Genomic DNA, 26,416 nt, shown 5'->3' on the forward strand with positions numbered 1-26,416 from the left:
GAGGTGGAATGTCTGGGTCATATTGTATCTCATGAAGGTGTTAAGGTAGACCCTAGCAAAGTTAAAGCCATTAAGGAATGGAAAATCCCCACATCCATAAAGCATCTACGAGGATTTCTCGGGTTGACAGGGTATTATCGCAATTTTGTTAATAATTATGGGAGAATAGCAACACCTCTAACAACATTATTGAAGAAAGATGCATTTTCATGGACTTCAGAAGCAACAAAGGCCTTCGAACATCTTAAAGAGGAAATGTGCCAAGCACCGGTCTTAGCTATGCCGGACTTCACAACAACCTTTATTATGGAATGTGATACTTCAAAAAATGGAATTGGTGTTGTTTTAATGCAAGATGAAAGACCCATTGCTTTTGAAAGTCGTACAATCAAGGGAAAGTATTTACACAAAGCTATTTATGAGAAAGAAATGTTGGCAATACTACATGCACTTAAGAAATGACTACCCTACTTAATGGGAAGACACTTCAAGGTAAAAACGGATCATGATAGTCTTAAATATTTTTTAAACAAAGATTATCCTATGAAGAGCAACAAAAATGGGTCACAAAGATGTTGGGTTATGACTTTGAAATCATCTAAAAAAAAGGGAAGCGAAATGTTGTGGCAGATGCACCCTCAAGAAATGATGAGGATGTGGAAGCATTGTTGTGTGCCATTTCTATTATCCAACCAGATTGGATAAACGAAGCAAGGGAGGAATGGAAGAATGACGAAGAAGTGTGGGCACTCATTTGAAAGTTACAACAAGATCCTAGTACATCTGATACATTTAGCTGGAAAAATGATTCATTATGGTACAAAGATTGCTTATACCTATGTAAGAATTCCCAACTCAAACAAAAGATCCTTATGGAATTGAACACTTCTCCCTTAGGAGGGAACTCAGGATTTTTAAAAACTTACCACAGGGTTAAGAAGGAATTTTTTGGGATGGCCTTAAATCGGATATTCAAAAGTTTGTGGCAGAATTTTTGGTTTGCCAACAAAATAAAGTTGAAACAATTAAGATCCCAGGTCTATTACAACCTTTATCCATTCCAAGCCAACATTAAGAGGAGATTTCAATGGATTTTATCATAGGTTTACCCAAGTCCAAAGGAAAGAATGTCATCATGGTGGTAGTTGACAGACTTACCAAGTATGCACACTTTTGTGCATTATCACATCCATTTAAAGCCAACACAGTTTCCACTGCATTTATGGAAACAATTCAAAAGCTACATGGAAACCCAAAGATTATTGTAAACGACGGAGATCCCATTTTCACTGGAAATTTTTGGACAGAATTATTTTCTTGTCTCGGTACTCAGTTAGCTCATAGCTCATCTTAGCATCCTCAATCTAATGGGAAAACTGAGATAGTAAACAAATGTTTGGAAGGATATCTTCGTTGCTTTGTATATGATAAACAGACACAATGGGTCAAATGGTTGCCTCTGGCTGAATGGTGGTATAACACTTCCTTCCATACTGCAGCAAAAATGACTCCATTTATGGTACTTTATGGATATCATCCACCATCCATCACATCATATTTACGAGAAAATTCTAAGGTTCAAGCAATGGAACATCACATTGAGCATCAACAACAAGTTCTCGAACTCTTAAAGGATAACCTCACGTTGACGCAGAATAGAATGAAACAACAGGCAAATCAACATCACAATGAAACAAGTTTTGATGTAGGTGACTGGGTATTCCTATGGCTACAACCATATAAACAAATGTCCCTCAAGCAAGCGAAAAAGGATAATAAATTATCACCAAAGTATTATGGTCCGTACAAGGTGTTGCAAAAGATTGGTACTATGGCATACAAATTGGAGCTTCCTGTAACTTCTCGAGTGCACCCAGTTTTCCATGTTTCATGTTTAAAGAAGGTTATATGTGACAAGCTCCCAGTTTAAACAATATTTCCAGAACTTGACGAGGAAGGAAAAATCATATTGGAACCGGAAGCAGTCACAGAAACAAAAAATCGATAGCTACGAAATCGATCAATTTCCGAGTATCTCATCAAGTGGAAGAACTTATCCACTGAAGATTCCACATGGGAGGATGAGAATTTTATACAAAAGCATCCAAAACTACTCAAGTGTTGAGGACAACTCTTTTCGTAAGGAGAGGGGCATGTTAGGCCCCTATAATACTAGTGATTCCCCCATTACTATTGTCATTGTATCCCTTATTGTTATTATTGTTCCCCTATTGTCCCCATATTGTTATTAGTATGCTCCATAGAAACCCACTATTGCTATTTTTGTGCCCTTATGTTATTACTGTTTTGTCGACTTGATTATATTGTGACCCCTTAGACTCCTATATATAGAATGTATCCTCCAAGAGTTGTTCATTTGTGTAATGTAAAGGAGGTTTCCCCCTTGAAGAGGCTGAATTCTAAGGAGTTGATCTATATTTTCTATCTTTTTGTGAGTTGGTTTCCTAAAAATCATTGACTAAACCATGATTGAAGCATGAAGCCCAAATCCAGCTCTGAATCGTGACTGAAGCATGGAGCCCAAATCCATCTCTGAATCCATCCTGTTGTTGTTCAGATCGAATAAAAAAAGGTACTATTCTTTGTCAGAGATTATATAGCACTTACATCATCGACATTAGCTTGTAGAGTGCTCACTTGGTCTTTTGAGACAATCTTTATCTGCACATGGTTTAGTGAAAACACATCAAGTCACAGGGTCGATACCCATAGACATAGATATGTGATTAGGAGATAACAAGTCGGGCTATGAAAGTACCTGGTCAATTACGGTCCAAATGACTCCCTCCGTGCAAACAGGAGTGGTGAGAGATCCCATGTAATGGTAATATTTCATGCTGTTGAATTTTATGTAATTTAGATTCACCGGACCACTCCCTCCGTGCAAGCAGGAGTGGTGAGAGATCCCATGTACTGGTAATATTTCATGCTATTGAATTTTATGTAATTCGGATTCACCGGACCAATGCGTACCGACAGTTCCCCATCTGCAAAGGCCAATAACTGTTTGTTGTATACCTAAACATAGTCAACAAAATATAATCACTTCATAATTTGCATGCATATATATAACAGAGAAAAATGAGGTTTCATAGACGTACCTCGTGCAGGGTCAGGCGTGCCATTCTTGTAAAGTATTCCAATCACGACAATCTCGCTGTTTTCCGCTTTGTGCACCAGATGGATTTCTAACGGATGCCTATTTTTTCAATGCAAAACCCTTGAGCAACGCCTAATAGCGAAACATAATTTAGTGCACCAAAGATTGAAATGAGGGTTTTGATATTGTACTGCACTACTAGAATTTATTATATGCCTGGATATTTTTATACAGGATTATAATACTATAACGTCTACTAAGGTTCTATGGATTTTAAAATAAAGACATTGGAAGTGAATGCTATCTTTTCTCTGGTACTTCAGAGAATCCAAGCATTGATTCTCCTCTACATACCGAACAAGACACAAGGATTGCTTCCACTCTCTAGAACGACATACAATGTCATCCAAATGACAAAATGACAATTTTTAGTCTTTTGATAGTATATTTGCAATAGATACATCCAATAATTCTCTGCAATGTTTGTCCTGTCTAGGATTATTGTTGTCTTTATGAGCGTTCTTATTATAGCATGTCTTTGAATCTTATTCCAATGTCTATCGTTTTGAGTTGGACTGTTGGAAAGGCTTTGTAATGAACCAAATTTATCAATTCTAATCCAAATAATACCTTCTCACGTATTGGTTATGCTCAAGATTTCATAATATTACCGTTCTTAATTTTGACGAAGGATGAGAACGGACTTCCGGCGGAAAGTTAGTCAGGCTTCTAAATCTGATATTGGAGATTTGTAACTTTAGGGCAATATTGAACTCATAGATTATTGATTTCAGTCAGGCTTCTAAATATGATATTGGAGATTTGTAACTTTAGGGCAATATTGAACTCATAGGTTATTGATTTCAGTTTATATCATATTTTAGCAATCTGATTTCTGAACAAAATATCATGAGCTTTAAGATTAGGACTGCTTCTTCAAAATGACACCATATTGGCTTCTAAAAAAAACAAGGTATGGTTTAAGACTCCTTCAAACATGATTTTGAAAACCTTTAAATAATACTACGACTGACTTAGTCCTTACCTTATAAGACCTTGCTGGGGTTTTCAAACCCTATATTTCCAATTATACAAATTGTCCAAAACCGAAATCACCTGAAGCTCGCTGGTACCCATAATTCCACCACCCTGGTTATTGCTTGCTTGGATGCTAGACCTGACTGCTTCACTGGATTTGATTTGAGCTTAAAACAATCATCTACATAATTTATAGTCAGGCCTATCGATTTCAGTAATTTGACCTTTAGGAAGTCCTATGATCAATAACCTTACTCAACTAAGAACCAAGGACTGAGATTGAATGAAATGATGAGCAGGCATGGAACCTGTTTAGTTAGACCTATGGACCACTAGTCCTTTTTTGGACCGCTTCTTCAAAATGACACCATCTTGGATTCTCAAGAAAACAAGGTGTGGTTTAAGACTCCTTCAAACATGATTTTGAAAGTTTCCTGCTGAGAATTTAATGGGCAGAACAATGATAATTGATTTCATTATGTTTTTATAATTTGAGTCTATTCCTAAAATCTACACTGAAGATAAGCATAGCCAGCCCCCTCATAAAGCAGAACAACAGTTAAATTGATAATGATCTGACAATTTTGTTCATTCATGGGGTTAGGTGTTTGAAGTAACATCGTGCTTGCACATGGTAGAGCTCAGGAAATACACAGGCCAATCCAACCATACTAGGAGGTATCAAATATATTTGTAACGTTAATTTGTAAAATCAAATGATATATCGATTGTTTATCATTGCTACAATTTAGTGAATACAGTTATGCATAAAATTATAATCAATCAAGCATTTTGGATATCAATTCGATGTGCAAAGAATGGATTTCATCACTGTGGACTGAGCGAACTCAAGCTATTTTAGTCCATTGGATTTAATAAGTGAGCTTAAAATGATCATCTGTAGAATTTATGCTCAGGCTTCTCGAATTCAGTAATTTGACCTTCAGGTAGTCCTATGATCAATAAAATTTCTTAGATTTCTTTCAATAGATATAGCTTCTATATGATGATGACAAGAGAGTTCAAGAAGCATCAAACTTCAGACTTATATCTCCCATGATTTCTGTAAGGTTTGACCCTATAGGTCTGAGGATGGTCTCTTTTTGGGCCTTATGACGGGGATTGCTTTAGTCTTTGTTTCCCTTATGAAAAACTTATCACTGTAAGACAATCAATAGTGCGACTGACTTAGTCTTTAGCTTATAAAACCTTGCTGGCTGAGGCTTCTCGACCTAAGTATACTTAGGACTTTTCTTTGAAAACAATAGTAAAATCCTCTACCATTAGTAACAATATATGGCAAAAGTAGTAATGTAATATAAGCTTGACATAATGTTTCAATGAGATCTCTTTGCAACAAGCAAACTGATGAATTAGGAAAATGTTTTCAAACGATGATCAATGGTGTATGAAACAATGCTCTTTAACAAAGACAGCATTTCTGATTTATACTTAACTTTGCAAATCCAACACTGAAGAAAATAATACTGCTATTTCTAATAGTTCTTTCATTCCAAGTGCTTACTCTGGCGTGCTTATTTGACATCAGGCAAAATCACAATACAGTCTATTTGACATCGACAGGGACTAGTTGCTTCGTAGCTCACCTTGTTTTCAATAGTATTAATTAAACCGAAGGCTTTTTATCTTGAGGTTTTACCTCACGACACTGTTTAGATTCGTCGTCCCTGACAGAATATGAGCAGTGTCATTTGCAGATATCAATTAAATGCCAATTGACTTCAGGTCGCAAAACGGCAACGATTTTTTTTTTTGCACTTAAGAGGTTTCTGCAGATGTTTAAACTTCTAAAATTGCAGTGGTGTGTTTCTTGCCTCCAAGTATTAGCAAGTCTTGCAAGCTCGTACGATGGAACAAGAAAGCTTTGATGTTCTGAAGCGGTTGTCCAATGGATTTCAATTTCGTATGACGAAGGGCCCATTGTAGCCTCTCACCACAAAATCCTTGATATCTTCACAAAAGCTTCAACAATCGTGCAATTCCTAGATTTTTCTTCAATTGGATTCTCAATTCTCGAATTTTTTTTTTTTTCAATTAGATTCTGAGCCAAATAGTTGAGTCAATAAACAAATAAATAATGACCCAGGGTGATGAGCATCATATTATTTCAATTGGGAGGAAAATAAATTAATCATTTTTTTTAATGTCGTCTCTCCCCCTCTATTTAATGTCGTCAACTTTTCTTTACACAGTAATATGCAGATACTAGTTATTTCTTTTAAAAACTAAAAATATAACAATCTTCTAACGAATTAAGAAAAAAAAATTAAATTAACCAATTGTGATACTTTTTTCTTACATTGATATAACTAATTTAAAAATATATACCAAATAAAAATTAGTAATATTTGTAACACACCACATTGATACCTTATTAATATTTACAAGTAAATTTAATCTATTGGATTTATAACTTTTATATATATATATATATATATATATACACCTTTGGAATTTGGTATGAAGTTAGAGACGTAGATTCAATTGAATATGAAATATTAAATACATTTTTATGTTTTAAGTAACAATTTATTTTATTGGATCACAACAATAAAGATTTTTAAGCACTCTTTAATTTAATATGGAAGAGATGTTGTAATATTATGTACATATTTTGACTCGGTCAAGTTACTAGTAATTTTTGAACTGAGAGTTTTAGCAACCAATAGTTTTAGTATTCTTCTCTAATGTAGCTATTTAAATGCATAAATTTTCAATGAATTTTTCTTTTTTCTAAAGAGAAATATTTAATTGGCATTTGTATTCATATGCTATTATAAGCTTATAAGCTTATTAACATTAAAATTAGAAAATATAACAAACTAATGCTTATAAATATTGTTACGATAGTTCAGCTAAAATTGAGTTCATGGAATCAATTTAATATATATATATATATATATATATGTTGACAATTTTTGGGCTTTAGGTTTTGGCAACCCATTATATATATATCCCAGTTCCATTTTAAATCTGGATTTGGAAATGTTACGATTTGTGTTCTTTACTCATTAGGTTACCTTTTCTTGGAGAAAGAAAGTTTTATTTCGAACTCTAACAAGTTTGAATATGTTAAATTTTAAGATGTTATGGTTTGGTTAAACTATTTAGTTATATAAATTAAAAGGCCAATAAATGTTGATAAGCATCAATTTATAACAAATATCTAAATATATAGATGATACATTTCACATTGTCAAAATAAAAACAATGATAATGATAATAACAATATAAAATTTAATTGAATTATAACATTATTTTAAATTTATTATTATTAGGGGTGGCAGGAGGGGGAGGGGTTAATCCTAAAGGAAACTTAGCCATTAAGTATGTTAGACAACTAATCCTTGGGATTATGTTTGTGTTAGGGTGATTGGTTATTAGAGTCCGAGAAGATCCGAAAACTGAATTAATAGTTTCTTGTTTTTATTTATATGTACACATTGTACATCATTCATTGAGATCGATTAATATATAGTTGTATTTGGTTTCCATTTTTTGTGTCTTACAGTGGCATTAGAGCAGAGGTTTATCCGTTTTGTTCATTTTGTTGAGTCACTTTGAACTCCTTTCGAGTAGTCCTTCTATGGCATTGTGAAAAAAAATAGACGATTGAGAAAGTGTTGAGAGCTTGGTCTATATTTAAATTAAAGGGAGAAAAAGGCATGTGGAATCTATGTTGAAGCAAGAAGAACTAGTTACCTGGAGAAGTCTATAATGGAGAAATAATGTTATAGCATAAAGAAATGTACGAATTATTATTTTAATCGAATGAAATTTTTATTAATCTTCAACTAAAAAGGAAGTGTGGCATAGAGGCATTGTGATAAAGAAAATGCAGTCGAAGAGTGGGAAGGCCCTTTCAAGAAAGAATTTATTTTTAATAAAATGTTCTGGACATTGGAGGTTAAAAGGATATTTTAAAGTAATATTTTAAAGATATTTGGCATGCTGGAATTGGTGATGAAAATGTGGCAAAGATTTATCAAAGGGTAAAAGCAGTAAAAGAAAATTCACAAAATTTTAAAATTTTATACGAGGTATTTTCAAGAATTTTAGATCAAGGAATATATTTCTTTGATTTTTATTATTACTTCAAGGTTCATGAAAGTGAAAGTATAAAAAAAAATTACAAAATTTTTTGACAAGGATTTGTAAAAATTAAATGAATATGGAGACATTTTCCAGAATATGAGACCACAAGTAAGGTGAATACATTTCCTATATATTTTATATTACTTCTAGAATCAACATCTTTTTGTGGAAGTAGGCAGAGCCAAAAAGGTGAAAGTGAACAGAGAAAGAAATAGATAAACGTGAAAGTTAATAGGAGAAAATGTTAGTGAGTATCAAGTGAATGGAAACTATATCAAAATTGTGATTAAATAAAATATTTCTCATTTCTTTTATTATATTTAAGAAAAATAAAATGGTTAAATAAAGGTGAAATGAGAAAGTAAAAGTAAAAATGACTAATTTTGAAATTAATTAACTTGGAGTCAAAAATGGTGGAAATATTTCAAGACAAGTTTGTTTTGATTTGAAATGAATTGTAAAAGTTGAAGATAAAAAGAAAAAAAGAAACAATGAGATTTGAAACCTAGTTCTCTGTTGGATTATTTTTTTGAAGCCCACCATTAAATCACTAAGCGAATTTTTATTTTAAACAAAAAGAAAAAGGGATTTGTATTTTCTTTTAGAGGAATACTTCACATATTTGAAAATTTGAAAAGGATTTGTTTGAAGAATCTTTTGGTTGCTTGGTATATGAAAGAATTGACTATATGAGTTCATGTGTATGTCAGATGAATTTTAAATTATAAAAATTTTGAGTATAAAATCAAGGAAAGAGCTCATTTGGTATGTTAAAGATCACAAGGTCACAAGTTCAAATCTTTGTGAAGACAATTTTGGAAGATATTTTTTTAGAAGTTGTCATAAGAAGAGGACATTTTGTCTACAACAATTTCACTTTTATTTGAGCATGTCATTATTTGTTATCTAATAATTTTTTGTTGAAATTACTTTGTAAAATGGTGCATTTTCAGTTGAACCCAACACCCATGGCTCAATTAAAAATGTATTGGAAATCTTAAACAATCTCATTAGTTCCACTACTGATGAAACTGTAAATATCAACAAAGTAAGTCTTGTTGATATTAGAGTTCGTTTACATGATGCATTGGAGATAATTAAATTTATCCATATTGAGTCTCAGGTACATCAAGATGATCTTAATTCTAAACAACAATAGTTTAAGAGTAATGAATCCATTTCAAGAGAAAATTTGGATGCAACCAAAACTCCTGATAAGAAGCTTGTTGTTCCCAAGACCTTTATAAGACTGCGGGAATAAATTACACATAAAAAACACATAACTGATTTGGGGTATAACAAAGATGCCTTGGATGTATCTTTTCACATGCCTGAGTTTTCTAAACCTATACAATTTTGAAGTGATGGATTTTTGGATGGTGTTGTTCTAGAACAACTTGATCGATGTCCACAGTGTAATAGAATTGGACACGTGAAAGATCAGTGCTTTGATGTTCACCCGTGTGAGCATTGTGGAAAGCATAATCACCACTCAAATAGATGTTCTAGAAAGAAGACTACCGTAAGAGAGAAACTAAGTTTCAGATGGATTGCTTCTTGGGATTAGTAAAAAACAACCAAGAAGATTTGCAGGTCATACTGCAGGAAATGATTGAGAGTGTTGACTAGCCTTGTAGTGATGAATAATACTTTATCTTCTCACCCTATATCCAACAAGGGGGGAATTGTTGATGGTCTGCTAAAAGTTTGAAGATTCTTCAAGTGAGCCCAAGTGAGAGATCTACAAGTGAGTGTGAGCCACAACCTATACTAGTTAGAGCCAGAGTTGTAGCCAGAGATACTTCAATTTTTTTTGAATGAGTTGTTTGTGAACGAGCACTTCCAGATTCGAAATTGTTCGAGGTACTGCATTGACTTTCTAAGAGTTTGTGGTCAACTTAAAACCACATTTTTTGTTGTTCTGAGAACTTCTATGAAGGTTCCATAGTTGTTGTTGGTTGAGACCTTGAGTTCTCCCATGCTGGTTTTTGGTCATCCTTAAAAACCATTTCTTGAGAGACATTCAGCTCTTGGTTGAGATGCATTTTTTCATTTCGAGCTCTCATTCTTGGAATTTTTTACATCCCTTCAGATTAGGTTTGTGTTAGGGTGATTGGTTATTAGAGTCCAAGAAAACCCAGAAACCGAATCAACAAATTCTTGTATGTATTTATATGTACACATTGTACATCATTCATTGAGATCAATATTTAATATAGTTGATTTTGGTTTCCAATATCATTTGTTTTACAAAGTACTCCTATGGGCTAACCAATAGCCAAGCAAAAATGTATGGTCTATTATTAGGCATAATATTGGCACAAGATATGGGAATCCCAGAGATTGTAATCTTGGGAGACTCCCTAATCATTATACAACATTTGAATAACAGTTCATCTACCTTCTCAATGTGGGTCAGATGGAAATAAATGGATCCAAGGAATGGAGAACTATACCTTAGATATAAGAATGATGTATAATTGTATTACACCAACCTCGCCGCAACTCATACAAGGTGGCAATATAAAGGTAAATTTAAGTTTGGATAAACATATGAAGAGACATTTGTATTCAAATGTCTTATCTCTTGTTGAGTGAGAAAACCATTCATGGGATACCACCCCATTAAATCCACACACTCCTTTCTCAGTGTTCAGACAAAATTTCCTGCCTTGACCTAACCAGGCACTTCACTCTGTGATAAGTTTTATGAAATTGGGCACCATGAATATTAATGGTGATACAATGGATTCTCTATGTGAGGCCAAGGGCTCCCGTAATAAATCTATGGATTGAGTTTGGTTCCTAATAGAAGTGCCAGGGTTCAATTACAGTGGAAGCCACGTCCAAATCACCCCTAAGCACCTTTTGTGTCATTCAATTCCAAAAGAATTGTTTGGGTTGATGCTCATGGAGATAATGGGCTATGTATTTATATCTTTGTGAATGTATTTTCCATGTGTGTTAGTGGGTTATTTGTTTGTATCACCCATCCTTGCGACGAGGTGGATTAGTGCTACCTCCACTTAGAGACTCACAAGATTCATTTGTTCATGGAGCACGTTGGTGGTTGTCTGGTGCATGGTAGCGTTGGTACTCAAGATGTCGAAGACCATGGGAAAAAGTATTAGGCTGATGTTATTTTCTAGATCTTTGTTTTATCTAGTTTCCTCTATTCATTAGGGAAAATTATTCTATTCCCCTGGAAAATCATCACCTTTGGTGGTTATTTTTCTCTTTCTACAATCTCCCCCTGTCTCTAGCTTGCTCCTTTTAGCCAATCCCCACCTCTGTGAATTCTCGTAAATGCTCTGAACTCAAGCTAACATCCCTTAATGTAGCCCCTCCAATATATATAATTTTTTCACCTCAGTGCCCGCTGGCATCTCCTAAACTCCCTTTGATTTCCCTATCCTATCCTATTCGTATTCCCTGAGCTTGGTATACTCTGTCGCCTAGTGCCCCCTTCCACATCACCAACGATGTTGACTAGGAAAGGAAACCTTGATTCTGTTGGAAGCACGAGGGCTTGTAACAAATTCAATCACCAAATCGAGGCCCTTTAGGGGAATAACATGGATATCAAATGGAATCTTCATCAACAAAAAAATTCTCTAATCTTCTCATGGAGGAAATTCAGTTCCTAAAGGTCAAGATATCTCATTAGGATGATAAGCTTAATGCACTTTGGCAACAGAGAGAGGACCTACAGCAAATACCCCGAGCATCGACAAACCATAATATCGCCAACACTACTTCAAGACCTCCCAAAGTAATTATGCAATTATGTCTAAACAATCCTACAGATGAGGCTTTATTTCTCCTTTATTAATGACATCCTTTTGTAAATGTGTCCTTCTGCTAGAAATTTTTTGTAAGATATATGCTTGTCAATTTGCTATTATAGTCTGTTTCCATCATAGTCTTTTTGGTACCTCAGACAATGCCTCCTTGGAGGACCCTATGAAAGAAGATGTGATGTACTGATCTCTTGTGTATTTGTTGTGACTAGGTACAGATCTTATACAATTTATACTCATTTATGTTAACAAAAATCTATTATTATTATTTTTCTTCGTAAATACTAATTCTATTAAAAAAGGTGAAAAAATATATACAATGAGGTCAAGACCTCAGAGGAGGCCAAGGCCATTCCTCAACCAGAAACTCAGAGACATTACAGTTCAGGCCTTCTGCCAAATTTACAGTACAGACTTCAAAATTTTGACTTTGGGCTTTGACATACTGAAATATTTTACCAGGACTGAAATCGTCATGCCCTTCATTGACCAAAAAGGCAGAAAAGCAACTAGCATAGCCATATTTATAACAAAAAGTAGAACCTATATTGGCTGTTGCCACTGCCTGTAGCAGGAGTATGAACCAGACATAGACATCTAACTTCAGAATCAAAGACACAAAACCAAAATTGCATAGCATATAGGCTAGAAGGCCACCCGGCAGAGAGGAGACATGATTAATCTGCATGCTTTGGTGAAGCTGGCGTATCCTGGTCCACCTGGCTGGAAGAAGCTACCCAGGTCACGAAACCGTCTTCATCATATGCCGGTGCGCCTCCATCAGGAGTAGTTACCAGATTTAAAATACCAACTGCCCTTTGAGACGGCCCGCAGGCCAGAATATCACTCTGAGTCGGATCCACTGGCTGCTGAGGCGCTTCCGAAACAGGGGCATCCTCTTGCATGTGATCCGCATGGAACACCATCCCTGTCAAGTCCCCTTGAAGAACACTATCTTCCTGAGAGTGGGTGGAGATAGTTGGAGTCGAGCTGAGCTGGTTGCTCTCCTCCTCCGAGACAATTATGGTAATACTTGCTGTCAAAACAGGCCTGTTGAGCCGACTTTGAAAAGTAAACCTGGAGGTCTGGAATGAATTGTTCGGGATAGGCCTAGCTTGATCCAGAGGCGGAGAAGAAGGGGGAGCTGAGGCGATAGGGGCAACATTCTGTGGAACAGGGCGAGAAGGGCGGCCTCTGTTCCCTGTATGGCTACCTCGACGTGGGATTCCTCGGCTGCGAGGCATAGTCAGAGAGGCAAATGTGCCGGGAGAGCGACTGAGGCAAAGCAGGCCAGAAACAGTAGGAGCGCGGAAAGTTTCAGGGAGCTTCCAAATCCAGGCTAACAGCCAGACTCGAAAGACCAAGCAGGGGTGCTGAAGCGGCTCTGCTTCACAATAAAAAGAGCCAGTAGCTGAGACAGGGGCATTGAGCGGATCCATGCCAATAAGCCGACTTGTTTGCAGTGCAGCCATGCTCGCATTAATGCCAGACCATATTCGAGACTGCTCGATATTAATTTCATCTGCCCTTAACTTAATTCGCCATCCTACGACGCGTATCCTACGGACCATCCGCCTGCCATCCGTCAGGCCAGATGTCTGAATTGTGCGGTTTGTCATTGATAACTGTTAATGCCACCCGCATCCGGGTAACAAAAAACTATTATTATTATTGTTAATTATAAAAAGAATTAATATATGAGTTAAAAATATATACATTAAAAACGATCTATATATCTAATAGCTGAAATGGTTTTTTTTTTTGCATGAATATGATAATACAATTTCAAGTAAGATTGTGATTTCTTGTTGTTTAAAATGCACTTTTGAATGCATAAATGGTTTCATCACCCTAAAAAACCTATAGGAACTATAAATTTGTAGATTAAGCAACTTAAATTTGTGATTCTTAAAAAATATCTACTGCTAATGAATTCATTGGCTTGATTAAAGCATGCATCAGCAAGCCATGGGTAGCATTATTAGTAAATTGAAGGCCTAACCAGTTATGCCAAAGTACCAAAGGGATGAGGCAAGGGTTCCCTCTTTCATCCTTCTTCTATGTCCTGATGGTAGATGCTCTTAGCAAAAAACTAGAACAAGAGATGTCAAGAGGGATGATTACATGCATTCAATTCAACAAGGGAACAAAAGGTTAAAACCACTCACAATTTGCAGATAACGACCTCATGATTGGAGGGGCCTCACCATCAATGGAACGAAGACTCAAATCAATTTTGGATCTCTTCCTCGAAGCATTAGTAACACTCCTCAATAAAATCAAAAGAAGCATATATGGATGGAACACTCCCCCCATAACTCTAAGAAGAATTTCTCAAATATTTGAAATTCCTTACAAAACAGAGTGGACCCATTTCAAGTACTTGGGTATGCCATTATTTAAGCAACTAGTGAAATCAGAGGTTTGGACTGAGATATTGAATAAAATGAGAAAGAAAATGAAAAACTAGGGGACACAATGGCTTAATATAGCAGGTCGCACCATCTTAATCAAGTCAACCTTGACAACCCTCCCTCTTTACCAATACATGATCTTTCAAGCTCCAGCTGGAATACCAAAGCAAATTGAAATCTTCATTAGAAAGTTCCTATGGCAAGGGAGAAAGATAGCAACAACAAAAAAATCACCTTAGTTTGAACAAGGTCATAGCTCCTTACAAAAGAGGAGGGATTGGAATAAGGGAGCCAACACTCATGAATACAACCTTAGGGGAAAATATCCTATGGAGATTCGTCACAGAGGGAAATTCCTAGTGGAAATAGGTCCTAGAAGGTAAATACCTCTCCACATCTTGTCACCATCTTATTAACTCCCCTATCCCCCTCCGTAATTGCTCCTCCATTTGGAAACTATGCAAAAGTCCCTTCCCCTTATAAAATCTCATACATCCTGTATCCTTGGGAATGGATATGATATTAACTTTTGGGAAGAAATCATTCTTGGTAATTCTATATTATCCACCATTCCCACCCTTCAACCTCTCACAACTTTATGTGTTGCCAAAGGTATTATTCATCTGGAGCAAATTTCTCTCTGGGAGCAAGAGGGTGCCATTTAGAAGGCCTAGAAATCCCCCCTTCTCCCAGCTAGAGTACCACAACTCTAGAGTCTGCTTATATAAAAATTAAAGGGAGTTGTCCCAACCTCAACTACTCAGAAGGATGGGCTCAAGTGGAGCTTATCAAGGAAATACTACACCGTAAAAAGTGGATATGAGGCTCTACAAGAAGAGAAAATCCAACAACCAGTGTGGCCATACTAGAAAACAATGTGGAAATCAGAAAGCTTGCCCAAGATCAAACTTGTCATATGGACTCTCCTTAGGGGGGAAATCCTTATTGTTGGAAATTTAAGGAAGTGAAACATTCAAGGCCCCTCAATATTCCCCATTTGCATGAACTCTGAAGAATCTCTGAAGCACTTATTCCTCCTATTCCCATTCTCTCAAAACTTGTTGGGAATATTTACTCTACCCATTTCCAATCCATCTGAATTTTAGCCTTCCTCTACCTGAATACTTCACCTAATGGAATCTCAGCGATCCATAATCTCTCAAAAAGAAAATTATTATCAAACGCTTATGGCATACACTTCCAACAACCCTTTGCTAGGAAATATGGCTAGCAAGGAACAAGAGTATATTTAAGTCGAAGAAGCTAGAGTAAAGGAAGATAGTGGCCAAGTATTGGGGCCTAACAACCGAGGCTATAATATCAAAAGGGAACATTAATCTAGACCAAAAAACTCTTCAGGAAACTGAACGACATTGGTTCCACTTTGTTCTACCAAAAATAGGCTACGATACTCTTAGTCAACAAATGAACCATCCATGCTACCAAAATGGAAAATTTGACTGAAAAAATAGGACTTCCAAAGCTAGGTCAAGCGCAAAGCAGACCTTTCCTCTTCTTTGATAGAACATCCAAAAAAAAATCTAAGAAAGGCCGAAGTAAGGGGTATAATCACCAATTATGAGGGAGATGAGATAACATCCTTTGAGTGGGGCCTAGGGAAAGAAACAAACAATCATGCGGAGGCTTACACCCTTCTTCTATGTGTAGTGATTCTTCGATAATGGAAGGAAGTTCACCCCATAATTCTAGGTGACTCAATTCTGCTTATAATCCAACTAATCAAAGGATCCAATGTTATCAATGCAGAGATTGAGAAAATACTAATTAATATATGATTCCACCTAGCTCATTTGGAAGGGGTATCCTTTTATCATGTTTTAAGAAAGAACATTCACAGAGAGATAGACAAATAGAGCATGCCAAAGACTTAAAGGAGAAGCTTCGATTAATGTTGAATCAAGTTCCATCCCTATCCCATGATAACGAGATTAGATCCCAACAACAAATTGGAACTTGTTCTATCTTTTCTGAGTTCCACCCTCATCACATTCATATCTGGCATCCACAAACTGCATTCTCAGGAAATGATGTTCAACAATCTAAAATCTCTCCTACCAAAAAATTCAAAAGGACAAAATTTTCTGAGCAAATCTCCTAGAAAATCCTCCCCAATTCATATCATCTTGACCTTGGATCATGATCTCTTGAGCCTCCTGCACATCACATGAAAGCATACCAAGTTGAACTATATATCCTCCCTTCCTTAGTCACCTTCTCACTCTCACTTTGCACCTTCTTACTACTCCTAGTCTCCAAGCCCCCCTTGTTCATTTTCCCTTTGAAATGGACCCCTCTAGATCCTAAGATTCCTCTCGCAAATGGTGCGAAGGCCTCCATGTAGAGATGACTCAAACCAAAGAACTTCAAAAGAAATGGAACACCCATTGTTAAGCAACCTTTAAGTCAAAAATTGGGAGTTTGCAGGCAGAATTAGCTTCACTCAGGGAGGCGCTCAACAAATGCAACCAACATTGCAGGCACCTAGAGAAGGCAATCTCTTCACTAGAAGAGGTTATCTTTGCACATCACTATCGAGTTGCCAAATTGGAACATAGGATTGTGTTACTGGAAAGGAAGACCTCAGAAGCAAGGGAATCAAATAATGTAGATCAGTATCACGTTGCAGGAGAAGATAAGTCCATCAACTAGTTCAAATGAAGATGAACAAGCAAAAAGCACAAAAATGCACAATCGACTCTTAAAACAATTTTTGTCTTAATCATGAAGTACAAATATGTATTTTTGTTGTTTCAATATGTTCATTGCTACACAAGCAACACAATAAATTCAGATATTAGTCTTAAGGTTAATAGCAATAGTCTAGTAACAACTCCATCTTGGGATCCATCTCCCTCCCTTGCATCTATGTACTCAGGCTACTAAGCCTCCCTCTTTTTTCGGAATCAATAGAAAATACTCATTCCTGTTATTAAAAAATGGTATGTACCAAATTTTGGGCAAATTTGACCATAAAAAGTGTCTGTAAAAGGGCGATTTCATCTATTACTTAGAGTACACAAAAAACAAAAAAAATGTGTCAAAAGATTCTTAACTATGGAGATTCACCCCATTTTAGCATGGAGATTTTTAACTTGTGAATAAACTTTGTTACAATACTAGAGCATATCAATACCACATGATTGAAAAACCACAACCCATTTTATATGGCACTACTTCATATGGCATTTTTTTAAAACAATCAATTTAATTAAAAAGGAATAACTATTTTAAGAACATTTTAAAATATTCTCTCATAATTAAATCCTTACCATCCATCTAATTAACTATTGATAATTAAATTAAAATTTTAAAAACACTATTACAAAAAGACACGCCTATTCTGTAATTATACTTAGTAAAATTTAGAAGCAAGAATTTCCTTTACAATATAATTCAACACCAGATAGTTAACTTGTTATATTCCTTAATTGGGATCTTATTCATTTATGACTAGTTACATTGAAGGTGTTTTCTTTGTAGGGTTTGGTTGGGCAAACACTATTCATTCCCACCAATCACAACACTCTATTTTTGTCGTTCTATCAAGTGAAAATATAACATGTGTACATATTTTTTCAAATATTTGTATTTCATTATGGTGAAGAAATAGGCTTTGTCGTCTTCCATGTTCAGGGCGGTGTCGTACTCTCCATGCCAGATAGAGGACAACAAGCGTGGAGAGCATATATAGATAGACGCTTGGTAGACGCAAGCGAGATAACCAGGGTTCGATTTAGCCGACATTGACAACAAACCCCAACGACATTAGAGCCCGAGGAACCTCATACTAACTGTGGGTTAAGGTCCAACGAAAGCTGAAGAAGTCGTAGGTCGGGGAAACTGGGTTGCATGAAGAAGTATCAAGGAGAAGAAAGAAGCGATTGTTTCTCTGATGTTTTTGTTTTCTCAGACACTCAGGTTTGAATTGGGATTCCAATAGATCATCAGCCAGAGATGGCAGCAAAAATTATGGGGGTGAGGGTGCCAGATTTGGAGATGGATTTGGTGGAAGCAGGAGGAGATGGCGGGGATGTTATGGTGGTGGTGGAATCATACATGGAATTGGTGAACGAGATAGCAGGTGTTGGGGAATGCAGGAACTATCTGAAGAAAGAAGGTGCTAATCTGGTGAGAAGGCTCAAATTATTAGCACCCATGTTTGAAGAACTCAGGGAACTGAAGGATCCCCTGCTTAAGGATAATACCCTATAGGCCTTGTAATATTTGCGCTCGGCTCTTAAACATGTTGTGGAGATCCTCAAATTTGGCCACAAGGGCAGCAAGTTGTTCATGGATCTAGAAAGAAAGCAAGTTGCAGGCAAATTTCACAGTGTAACTACTCAGTTGGAGCAAGCTTTAAGTGACTTGGCTTATGAAGAACTTGGATTGTCAGATGAAGTTCGAGAATAGGTTGAACTTGTACATGCCCAGTTCAAAAGAGCTAAAGGAAGAGCTGACACACCTGATTTGGAACTCGAGAAAGATCTAAGTATTGTCTTGTCTCAGAGGAGTGATAGAGATGTTGACCAACCGATATTAAGAAGATTAGTATAAAAGTTACAACTCAAGACCATTGTCGATCTTAAGCAAGAATCACTGGCACTACATGATATTGTTATCAAACGTGGAGATGTTGGTGAGAGGTTAGAGCAGATGTCAGGTATTCTGAGGAGGTTGAAGGACTTAGTTTTGACAGAGAATCCTGAGATGGATGCTCCTGACAGTGAGAAAGGATCGAATACTTGTGGTGGTCTTACAGATAAATCTAGCTCTCCTATTATTCCTGATGAATTTCGTTGTCCGATTTCCCTTGAGCTAATGAAAGATCCTGTTATTGTGCCTACATGACAGACATATGAACGGTCCTGCATACAGAAATGGATAGATTCCGAACATAGAACTTGTCCTAAAACACAATTGATGTTTTCACATGTAGTTTTGACACCTAACTATGTATTGCGAAGTCTGATTGCACAATGGTGTGAAACTAATGGAGTTGAACTACCAAAGAGATTGGGTTGTAGTAGATCTGGAAAGGCATGTGGATCTATGCTTGATAACTCTAGTGACCGAGCAACTGTGGATGTTCTTTTGCAAAAGTTGTCGAGTGGGACTCCTGAAGACCAAAGAGCAATAACTGGTGAGCTACGTCTTCTAGCCAAAATAAATGCAGATAACAGGATTTGTATTGCAAAGGCTGGGGCCATTCCTTTGTTAGTTAATTTGTTGTCCACACCAGATTCTAGAACACAAGAGCATGCTATGACAACTCTTCTTAACCTTTCCATTTATGAAAACAACAAGGGTGCAATAGTTATGGCTGGGGAAATTCCTCCTATTGTTGAGGTTCTCAAGATTGGTAGCATTGAAGCAAGAGAAAATGTTGCTGCAACTCTGTTTAGTTTGTCAGTTGTTGATGAGAACAAGATAACCATTGGTGCATCTGGTGTGCTTTGGTTGGCTTGCTTTGTGAGGGGAGCCAGAGAGGCCAGAAAGATGTTGCCACAACACTCTTCAATTTATCAATCTATAAAGGTAACAAGGCAAGGGTTGTGAGAGCTGGTGTTGTGTCCCCATTGATGCATTTGCTGGTAGATCCCAGTGCAGGGATGGTTGATGAAGTGCTTTCTATACTGGAAATTCTTGCAAGTCATCAAGAGGGGAAAATAGCTATCGGAAATGTTGATGCAATCCCAATATTGGTAGAATTAATCAGAGTTGGCTCACCTCGAAACCGGGAAAATGCAGCTGTTGTTTTGCTTGCATTATGACACATAATCCACAACATCTCAATAACTTGGAGCTTATGAACCCTTGTCAGATTCACAGCAAGAGCTAAGCGCAAGGTTGCTTCATTATTAGAGCACATCAATAGATCAGAGCAAGCTCCAAGTAGTTGATTACAATATTTGGAACAAACAAGCAATCAAGCATTGGTTGGCTCATTCGTGCATTCCTTTTTGGTATGGTGGTCAAAGATCATCTCCTTGTGGTTTTATTGTATATTTATTAGAAAATTGAAACTTGTATCATAGCCATAAGGTGAAATACTCCAAGTGGTTGTGAGATGAGGATGTAGGGATGTGTGGAGAGTAATATTCTTTTGTTATATGTGAAGGCTATGTGGTGTGGATAAAATTGTTGAAGCACGACATCCTTTTGGCAAAGCAGGATTTTCTTGGTTAAAAAGATAGACGCTTGCTCTCTTTCGTTTAGACTCCTCGATCACTACTGGGTTTGATCGATCATTCAATGGAGAGGCCATTTGCAATGGCGCCATTTCCTTTACTCACAACGCCCATTCAATCAACATACAGACCCTGTATAATTCCTTTGGTGGTTCAAATGTGCTTTATGCTCCCCTCCCTAATCAATCCATCATTCACTGTCATTCTTCCTCTGGCATTAGGCAATTATGACTGAAAGTTAATAAAATTTGGGTGTGTCACAGTTTGCTGCTAAGGGTATGAAGTGAATTGCAACTCAGTTTGCAGTGCCCCGGGCTGCGGAAGGTGGAAAATTGAAATTGCAGGGAAGTGAAAGAGGTTCAAACCCATATTGTAGTGAATTTGGATTTGCATTGAGAGTGGGCTCTATAAAATTTCCTTGTTCCTAATGTCCTGCAACATTATGCAGATCATCATGAGAGGGAATCGAGTTGTCGTTATCAGGACTGACATAAGCGCCATTGAAGCTCGTATCGGTGATGGTGGAAGCGGAAATACATGTTGCAGTCATTGAATGGCCTGTTGTGGCGGTATTGTAGATAACCCATATGTTCTGAAGAGCCATTCAATGGTCTGGTCGTCATATTTATGGTGGAACTTTTCAGTTAGTTAAACAATCTGCGATATGCACTTTGTGGGTATTCGAACTCTTCTATCAAGTTCGTCCTTCGTTCGATGGTCAGAGAGTTTAACAACTAGCTCATCTTTGGTCAAAGGTCCGTGGATCTGTTGTTCCATATCATTGAAAAAAAGAAGTGCATCAATGGAGGAGCTAAAGTCCTAGTCTTAGGAAATGGCCTTGCCCTTATATAAAATAATAACGACATTTAGGGAGGCATCTAGTAAGGGACTAGTAGTGGGAGGTTAGCTAATCGAATTCTATGATGCTTAAGTCTAGTGTGATATAAGTGGCACTTAAATGGATGCCTTTTGTGGTTGGCGGCGAGTCTATATTAATCATTGTGTGTGTTGGGTCAACAATGAGCAGCTCATCGGGTGAGGAAAACTTGTGAGGATCTCCATCCGACTCTAACTGTTGGATCAACAATTCCACAGTCTTTCCATCACGTTTGAAGCCAAGTTTGTGGTGAGCTCAAATATCCACTCCAGTTGAGCTCGCTTCGATCGACGTCTTCAGGAAGTCCATCGCCTCCTTTAGGAAACATGTAGAGCTAGATGATTTTGTTTCAAATGCCCAAGCTAGAGTAGCTAAGTTTTTAGAGAGGTATGGAAAAATATTGGATGAATTATAGGAAGATCCTGAAAGCCACAGAAGACCACCTGATTGTGTATTTTTGTGCAGACTATAAGAGTAGTGCCTAAGGGAAATGGGTTTCAGAGACATATTTAAAAAATTCAAGGAAGAAGAGAATGCAAAATCTTTGATAATATTTGAAAGAGCAGCTAAGTTTTTGGAGAGGTATGGCAAAATATTGGATGAATCATAGGAAGATCCTGAAAGTCACAGAAGACCACCTGATTGTGTATTTTTGTGCAGACTATGAGAGTAGTGCCTAAGGGAAGTGGGTTTCAGAGACATATTTAAAAAATTCAAGGAAGAAGAGAATGCAAAATCTTTGATCATATTTGAACAAGTTCAAGTTGTAACACTCTTTGATAGTACTGAAGATGGAGGGAAGCGTTTAGAAAACTTGATAAGGGGAATATTTGCATGCAATATTTTTTATTTGGGTGTTGCAAAGCTTGCTGAAGTGTTCAAAAGGGATGGCATGTCCTTTTTGGCTAGTTGTGAAAACTTACTACCTCGTCCATGGGTCATTGATGACTTGGAAACATTCAAGTCAAGCTGGATGAGGAAGTCTTGGAAGAAGGTTGTCATGTTTGCGGATAATTCTGGCGCAGATCTTGTAGTAGGGATATTACCTTTTGCAAAAGAGTTGCTTCGACGAGGTACACAGGTGGTTTTAGCTGCCAATGATTTACCATCCATTAACGATGTTACTTAGTCTGAATTGGTGGAAATTGTCTCAAAAGTGAAAGAGATGAAAAATGGGAGGGAATATATTTTGGGGTAGATGCAAAGAACCCTCTTATTGTAAATTTTGGAATTTATGTATCGCTTGAGCTTGCATATTTATCAAATGATGTTAATCGGGTTGTTTTGGAGGGTATGGGTCGTGGGATTGAGACCAATCTCTAAGCGCAGTTCAAATCATAGTTACCAAGTTCGAATTCAGATTGGAGTTTGATATAAAAATTCTGATGAAAAAATTTCAATAATATATATCTTAAAAAAATTTAAGATATATATTTCTCTTCATGTAAGTGTGATACTTTCCATTCATTTTCCTCTTCATTTTAATATTTAAATAATCTAATAATTATAAATAATATAAAAATTGTAAAACACAATTAAAATCTAATAATTATATATAATATAAAATTTCTAAAACACAATTAAAAAAATAACACTACCTTCATCCCTTCAAAATCTCTCTTAATTTCAAAACTTAAATATAACCCCTATCTATTGTGTGTTCAGACAAGCCTTCTAAATCGATTAGAATACTAACTACTGTGAAACAGATCAAATTTCCTCGTACTATTCGGTGTACGAATCGAACTTTCGAATTTTCGTATTTTTCACCTCGATTCAGGCGAATTTGGTAACTATGGTTCAAATGTGAATTATAGTGCAGCCAGAGACCTAGAGACCAATCTTTATGGCTGCCATTTCGTCAAATGTGGACAATGTCCAATGTGTATTCATTGGAAGGCCATGCCCCTTCTTATATATAAGTGCGTTCCAACTTTTCACGCTTGAGAAGGCTCGTGTAGCTTTAATTCTAAGTTGGTTGCATTGTCCATCCCTAACTTTTGATGGCGCATGACAAAGGTCTATGGTGCATTTTTCGTTAATGCATTTAGCGGTCCAACTCCATTCAAGAAAGGGCGACATTGAATTTTGTCCTTAACGTGTTTGCGAACTGTGAATCTGCCATTGTCCTAGCCATGGACATACAATTCATGATTTATCATACATTTTTCATGTTCAGGGCTTATATCACATCATTTGCTTGATTTCAGATCATTAACTACCCTATATACCTATTTAGTCACATAGTTATTCCCATAACTGTGATGCTTTGAATAACATGGCATAGAATAATGAGATTGATTATGTAATATCCCAGTGAGCTTATGTTATCAGCTCCATTCGATTTAATTGAAAAAATTCAATTTAATTCAAAATAAAATCTAATCAATTAAAAAAATATACAAATCTAGCGACTGTATAAGAAAAACATATGTGATTCGATAGCTTCGTTATGGCTTAATCTTTTCAGAAATCTCGAGTTTTACCTGCATTAAATGGCGTTGTTAATGGATTTTCCAAACGTAATGTCGTCGCATCAGACGTTGTCCTTGATGCATTTCGTGTACATAATACTGTCACACCTAGCATTTACCTTGCATTAACGCAGCGATCTGCAGATCCTTGGTGGTGGGTTGCATAGAAAAATCTTCAGATAGAAACAGGATCATTCGTGAGCTTGGTTATCACTAAAACCTTTCAAAAATCTTGATTTTTACCTGCATTAAATGGCGTTGTGGATGCATTTTCCAGCCTTAATGTTGTCACACCGGATGTTGTCCTTGATGTATTTGGCACAGTTAACACTGTCACACCCGCCATTAACCCCACATATCTGCAGATCCTTGGGGGTAGATTGAATAGTTGATCGATTGGGCATTGGCATTTCAAGAAAAAAAAATTGGCCATAGTATCCAACGTTCACAGGAATTCTACTTTCATTGACTGTTTAGATGGTTTGAATCGACGAGAGGTCATCCTATGTACATTCAAGCATCGGGTAATTGCGATTGTTTAGTTTATTCTTGGAAGTTTTGTTTCTGCAGGTGCTGTTAGTTTTTCGATTGGCGGAGTTCATAGAGAAATATTAATTGGATGCAGGTTTATCTCAGGCAAGAACTGGAAAAGACGAATTCATGGGCAGAACTGGCACCGGTTCTAGAACTATTGCTTTCTCCGAGGGAAACTAATTTAATTCAGTCTTACACGAGAAAATGTTGATTCTGTTTTTCAGAGTAGTTTGGGTTTTTATTTAGCATGGGATTATATAGAGGGTTTATGTTCAGGTTCGAGCAAAATGGTTTTGAAATCAAGTTATAGCTTTTTATAGATATCAAATGTTTTTGAATAAACCTGAAGTAATTGGTAACTACATAATATAAATATATGTGAAATAATGGAGCTGATAATCAGATCCTCGCCCCTCCCGAAAGTCGTATGTCCAAGGATTCAAGATACCGACATCTCGGCCTGGGTGAGACCAAGATTTACTTTGTCTCGCCTTCCATTGACATCGTTACCCAAGACATCGAGTCCTAATTCACAGCCTAACGCATAAAAATTCCGACTCACAGAAATGGATTAGTTTACTCCGAGCCACACCCATGCTGTGAACTAAATGAGAGCAAATCCCAGGATTTTAATGGTAGATTGTTGCATTGAAAGGGGTATGTTACAACCCAATATGATATGATAGGTAAGTTATGTGTCTGTGATCAAGATAATATTTAATGTTAACTTATAAAAAAATTAATATCAGCTCATAATTTAATGTTTTTAGACCACCACCACCACCTCGTCGTTCGCAATTAAGTTCGCTACACTATGTAAGGAACAATCAAATATATGAACATGAAACAAGCAAATGTACGCACATGAAGCATACATTTTTTATTCAACGGTAAAAGATCATGAAAAAATTAGGAAAACAAGCACATTATTCTGAATAATTCGATTTGAAACTCTGATAGATATTAACTTTAAAATACGTGTATCAAAGCACTTCCAGCCTATAATCAAGTACTCATATTAAATATAGTGCCTTGCACGTCTAGTAGATATTGGATCATAATTTAATTTTTTTAGAAGATCATCATCATCACTTCCAGCCTATAATCAAGTACTAATATTAAATGTAATTATAGTGACTTGCACCTCTAGTAGATATTGCATCATAATTTAATCTAGTAGATATTGGATCATAATTTAATTTTTTACATCATCATCATCGGTAAAAGATCATGAAAAAATTAGGAAAACAAGCACATTATTCTAAATAATTCGATTTGAGACTGTGATAGATATTAAAAGCACTTCCAGCGTATAATCAAGTACTCATATTAAATGTAATTATAATGACTTGCACCTCGAGTAGATGTTGGATCTATAATTATAAGCGAATGGATCTAAAGCTTAGATAATTATTAATGGAAGGGAAGCCTATCTAGATAATTAAATCTAAATTATCCCTCGAGCTTATTCAGGATATTACCTCTAATAATTATCCTTCCAGGCTAATTGTCCAGGGACACTCCGGGTAATTCAGTTTATCTTCAGAGAATAATTCTAATAATTATTAGAATTACCTTACTAAAATTGTTATAATTATTAGAATTAGTTAAGCCTTATTATTAATAATTACCTTCTATTAATAATTATCCTTATAAGTGATAATAGTGGATAGATCTAATATTTGGTATAAGTGAGGATAAAAATAAAGAAATAAAATTAATAATTAATAATTAAAATCTCTAAAGACATAAATATTTCCACTTCAAAGTTGTAATATTTGAGAATTTTGTTATCATGCCATTTAAAAAATATTATTAAATCTAATGTTATTA

General features: G+C 36.2%; 2 pseudogenes; both read left to right on the plus strand.

Annotated features, from left to right (window-relative positions):
• Positions 1 to 18,501: 18,501 nt before the first annotated feature.
• On the plus strand, positions 18,502 to 20,281 carry LOC149202588 (U-box domain-containing protein 13 pseudogene; annotated as a pseudogene).
• Positions 20,282 to 21,530: 1,249 nt separating this feature from the next.
• Positions 21,531 to 22,916, plus strand: LOC149202589 (damage-control phosphatase At2g17340 pseudogene; annotated as a pseudogene).
• The last annotated feature ends 3,500 nt before the right edge of the window (positions 22,917 to 26,416 follow it).

This window comes from Pinus tabuliformis, chromosome 2_1 (genome assembly GCF_031772625.1).
Source record: "Pinus tabuliformis cultivar Carrire ecotype Pingquan chromosome 2_1, CPIR1, whole genome shotgun sequence".
NCBI lineage: Eukaryota > Viridiplantae > Streptophyta > Pinopsida > Pinales > Pinaceae > Pinus > Pinus tabuliformis.